This window comes from Schistocerca americana, chromosome 9 (assembly GCF_021461395.2).
Source record: "Schistocerca americana isolate TAMUIC-IGC-003095 chromosome 9, iqSchAmer2.1, whole genome shotgun sequence".
NCBI lineage: Eukaryota > Metazoa > Arthropoda > Insecta > Orthoptera > Acrididae > Schistocerca > Schistocerca americana.
The window spans coordinates 192,574,382-192,580,369 of NC_060127.1; positions in this window are offsets into that span (position 1 = coordinate 192,574,382).

The window sequence follows — 5,988 nt, forward strand, 5'->3', positions numbered from 1 at the left end:
ATGTTTTACTTTATCAGGTTAGATTTCTAGTATTTTCACTTTTTATGTCAATTTTTAGTATGGACCTAATTCCAAATACAGTACGTCAGTACATTTTATTGTCAGATGCTTCCCTTGCCATGTGAAGTAATTGTAACTAATGACTATGCATACCGCTTTATAATACTGGTTAACCGTGTACCATAGCTATAGCGCCCTTTGCTGCCCTCAGTTATTTTGTATATATACCAGATGCATTCTAATCATCACCAGCACTTAATATGTACCTACATCATTAGTTTGACTTCATATTATGTCAGCATATTTTATGGTTCATATGGCTGGCATACGTGGCTGTTAATCATGTAAACACTTTTTGTCTTTCTTATGTAGCACTAGGCTTTTATAGATTTAGTGTCAGCAAACTGAACTTAGTTGGTTATGCCCTGTTTCTGTCTGTAACAGATCTGAAGATGGCAGTAGCCGAAACTGATAATAATGAAGTGCAAAAGTTTGTGTGAAGAAGCTGGACATGTAAAATGTATTGCATCAGTTACAATTGCTGCTGTCATCATTGCTCTTGGTCATTCACTTTTCCCAGTAAGAAAAGTAAATGATTTCAAGCATCATATTTTTCTGATCTGTTTTATTTTTTACCTTTAGACAAATGATTCAACAAAACATTTGAATTTCTTTTTTTCAGTTTTTTTTCAGACAGCATGAAATCTATTAAAATATCAATCATAATTCTATTAATATAGAGTATATAAAGTAACAGAAAGCAAATGAGATGTCGATTGAGAATTTAAAGCATATCAGTCTGATGATTTTCTTGATTACCCTGAGTACTGTCAAGAAGTTAAATCTTTTCTAGAATGAATTTTCACTCTGCAGTGGAGTGTATGCTGATTTGAAACTCCCTGGCAGATTTCTGGACAGAGACTCAAACCTGTGATCTGTGCCATTCGTAGGTAAGTGCTCTACCGACTGAGCTATCCGAGCCCAGCTCATCACCTGCCATCATAGCTTTAGTCCTGTCAATACCCCACATCTCCTACCCGCTGAACTTACAACCTTTCTTCCAGGAGAGCTACCCCCAAGATATGCAGGAGAACTGTGAAGTTTGAAAGGTAGAATATGAGATACTGGTGGAAGTAAAGCTGTGACGGAGGGTTGTGAGTCATGCTTCGATAGCTCAGTCAGATGAGCACTTACTCACAAAAAGCAAAGGTCTCAGGTTCTAGTCACAGTCTGCCAGGAACTTTCAATTAAACCACCTTTTGAAAAACTAGACCTCATGCTCATCAATTTGATACAATGTTTGTCCATTTACAACTGTTTGGCTATTAAAATTAGGACAAAAAGCCACTGAGCAATTCACAGGGAGTCACTGTTATCAGTCCTCTAGAGCATTTGACCAATTACAAGGAGAGAGACTGCCTGACCAATCATACCTTCAGGAGGTGAAATGCATTCTCTGAATAGATATGCTTAAAGGTAGGAAAACTATGCCCTGTTTTCAGAACTGTCAGTTGCTTCTCACAGAGGAAATGTTTATCTATTGGGGAATCTTGGAAAGGAATGATTGCACCATAGTATGCTTCATGACATGAGGTAGGCTGAGTGAGTAAAGCACCTAACTCTACCTTTTTGCTGTCAGCCAAATAGCATGCTAATAAACTCGCCTCTTGTATGGACTAACCTTGATAAAGCATTTCATCCCACTGACATATGGGCCAGAGTCCTACAACATCTACCCACTTGTCATTTAAAAAAAGTAAAAGCATGTGATGCACTCTTCTCATCACACAGGTGAAGAAGGGAAAACAAGTAACTTCTCTAGGGAAGGCTTTTTTCATCAGCTGGCCAGTCAGAACAGATTTATCTTTTGAAAGGAAACGCTACTTACTTTGAAGCACTGTGGCATCAGAAAACAATACAAAAAACTTCTCCAGTTACAATGGTGCCTGGCCCCAAAGTAAAAGTAGCCAAATGTTGGTCCTGTCATGCAGGTGTTACACATTATTTTTCAAGTTGCAAAATTTCACCAAATGTTAGAGCACTTTAGAACATACTGTTATTTATCACAACTCAGTGAATTAGTACTACAGTCAGGAAGATGCATACATGAAGTGCTGGCATGTCAAAAACTTACTTGTGAGGTGAGGCAAGTTGTGAAGCTATGCAGCCACTTTTAACGCTGATAAATGGCATTTCAACAGTTGCTGGAATCTGCCAACACTGGGCTGCCCTCAGCATAATACAGCATGACATATCACAAAAGAGCATGGGAGATTCTCTGGAAATTTTGAAGTGATTACCTCCAGAATATCTAACTCAGCTGTGTTGTTATGTTTATCGAGCATTCATACACAGACTACTGCCAAACATCCTGTCACAATGTCCTCTAATAGAAAATAGAATGTGCCCCTACTTACAGCAACAACCTCTATCTAGAATATACCTTTTCCTGTGAGTACCTAATGATTTTAATAAATCTAATTTCTTCACCTTGCAATTCTCCTTCCTTCCAAGTAGTGAGGATACAGAATTATTATTAAAAATTAACTTTAGGACATTCTTGTAAGTGCTAGAGGTGCAGTGTGCTCACCGTCATATATAAATGAGCAAGTGTGTCTCTAATTAATGTTACTGTAAAAGTTATCAGTTTTAAATAATATACTGGTGCATCATTTTAATATATAGGATGTTTTGTGTCAGTGCAAATATTTGTTTTGTATTGCATTTTTATTTGAGGTTGTATTGTTACAAATATTCGCTAAAATGTGAAATACTGAAAAAGTTTCTTGAAATTATATAAATTATATTTTGTTGTAAAGTAATTAGATGAACTCGTAAATGCCTATAAATTTGTATGAAAATTGTAGTATACAAGTTGGATGGTGGTCAGAAGTAAGGCAGCTACATTGACTCCAGTGGTGGTCATGTGACCTACTTTATAAGTAAGCAAGCTCAGCAGAACATGAGGTCTTTGGTCACTGGTCCTCAGTTTGGTAAGTTATCTTTTGGGTGCCATGTGTGCCACAAATTTAACACATTTTGGATTATGATTTTGTTAACTTAGAGATATGGTTAACAAGAGGACTTGTGTAGTTTTTCAGACTTTCAATATTGACATGATTTCAATGATATTGTGCCATAAATAATTGCAATTTTAATGAACATTACTGCTAAGAAGTCAAGAGTGTTGCTAAAAACTATCTTTTAATATGTATGAGACCACCATGCAAAACTCTGTGCTGTGCTGATATAATTCAGTGGACATGTTATCATTCACTAACTTGTCTCTCTACCTACACAAGGTAACATGAATTCTTCATATTGTGGAATAATACGGGCTTTAGAGTGTTGGTGTGTACCCGGCCCCTTTTGATCGAGCAACACAATTTGTTAACGGCTGCACATTGGCCTTACTTGCTGAGGTGCGCTACACGGAAACTCAGAGTAGCGAATAGTACACACCCAGGTCTTGTGTAATCCCCAGAGGGACTATCAAAATCTTACAGGACAAGACTCACCACTGAAGTAACAAATGACAGTGGATAACATTGTTACTGATAAACTTTGCACGATTTGAATAAGTATGATTTAAGTCTCCTCTCAAAATGCATACCTCTAATTGGTTATGTATTAAATGTTTGTGATTACATGAACTACTTGGAATTCATTCAATTAGTAACTAATGTACCAAGATTAAAGCTATATCAAGATTTTTTATGGTGTTGTCACCCAGGATGCTCTCAAACTCTACAAGGGGGAGTTGTAAGAAATATAAAAGTTACACACTATTTTTCGTCTTTCCACCACACAGGTAAATAGATCTTGTCCTCACTAGTAAACTTCAAAATATCCTAAGAAATCTGTAGAAGTATTAGTGTGACAATACCCTGGAAGATTCCAGAGGCAAAACCCAGTAATTTGCAAGAATCAGTGCACATTGAAGTTGCAGACATTTGACTCTGTTGAGTCTCGAAGAGGGAAATACAAATATTGTTTTATACTTTGACATTGTTTTGTACTTTGACAGTGGAATGTCAGCTGCAAAGAGTAAAGTATCATGCAACAAATGTACATGTATCATGTGATTGGGTTCTCTTACATAGAGGGGGTCAATACCACATTTGAGTGATACAATGAAAGGCTTGGAAATTTGTTGGGAGTATGGATTGCTTCCAAAGTTGTGATGTATGAAATTGTGTGTGCAGTCATGCCACAAATTCAGGTACCCTGTGCAAGAAAGAAGTCAAAGTTTAGAATCCTTATTAGATCAAGTGCAAAATATGCAGGAGGTAAGTGCCAAAATAAGCATTCAGCATAGAATCATAGAATCACATTGGATAAGAAACTGTATTTTGGAGGAGACTGTGGTGGCAGTCACATTACTCTCAAACTCCGGCTTGACTCAAAGTGAAGTGAATTCATTTCTTGTGCACTACACTAAGCACTTTTTTTGAAGGATAATTATACTTTCTGTCATCATTACTATAAAATCTAACAATTGAAAATCCAGAATGGAATGTAACAATATTGTAAAAAGGAAAGTTGCTACTCACCATATAGCAGAGATACTGAGTTGCAGATAGGCACAACAAAAAAACTGTCAAAAATATAGCTTTTGGCCAGTATGGCCATCATCAGAATTTGACAGGAAACACACACATACACACTCACGCAAACGAAACGCCAACTCATGTACGCATTGTGTGGGTGAATTGCATTTGTATGAGTGCGTATGTGTGTGTTTGCCGTCTAATTCTAACGAAGGCCTTCCTGGCTGAAAGCTATATTTGTGACAGTCTTTTTGTCATGTCTATCTGCGACTCAGCATTTCCACTATATGGTGGGTAGCAACTTTCCTTTTCACAATTTTGTTGTTATAAAATCTGTAATCTATCACAGAACTAAATTAAATACGAAAAATATACCTTCAAGCTTGTACTTTTTTAGTGTGTATTACCTATTAAGATATATCAAACAATGGAAAATCCAGGATGGAATGTAACTTATTAGAGGCAGAAAGTTGCTAATCACCATACAGCAGAGATGCTGAGTTCCATATAGGCACAAGAAAGATGGAAGACTCAAAAAAGGCATATTCGATGGCCGAGATCAAGAAGATCGCGCCAAATTATAGAAGGAAGCGAGAAAACTTCTATCTTGCAAAGGCAGGAGTGAAGCAACCCACAAAACCTTGTGGCCCAGCGACTGAAGAGGTACCAAAACCATCCCCGACCCAGCCACAGAAACCAACACTGCAACGTAATGAGAGCATCATATCTCAACCGATCTTTGGTGTAGATGTGAGTGTTGTTGCCACTGGTCCAAAACAAAACTTTGCTACTAATTTAAACAAATTGCCTATCATTGCAGCTGAAACATATGACAACTATCTATCTGACGTCAAGCAAATTGACTGTAAGATAACTTGCGAAGAGGTATCTTACTATGCAACAGGGTTAGCATGTCTGAAGATGGTTGACGTCAAGGCTAAGCAAGGTAGACCAGCTTTGACTAGTGCAGAGAAGGATATTCAGAAAGCGACACAGGACATTGAATGGAATGTGCCTCACCCGATCCATGCTGACATCTCCCAAATAGGGAATGTGAATGATGTGATGGGAAAGGAGACAGGGTTGGATCTTCCAGCACTGCCAACCACAGTAGTGCAAAACATGGGAGGATACCACACCACCACAACCTGTTTGAAGAGATACCATCACTAGGAATAGCAGCACATGTGGTGATGGCAGTTGCATCACCGGATGACGATCCAGTGGAAAACTTTAGAGTAGGAATACCTGCACATACTCATGTTAACGAGAATTTGTGTGGAAGATTCCCTCTGATTGGGGCAAGGAGAATTGAAACCAGGCACAGACTCAACAGCCATGGAATCACAGCATTCTCACAATTTGCGGCTGGAACTCAATTCCTCCTCAAATATGTGCAATCATTTTGTTGTTCCTATCTGTGACTCAGCATCTCCAC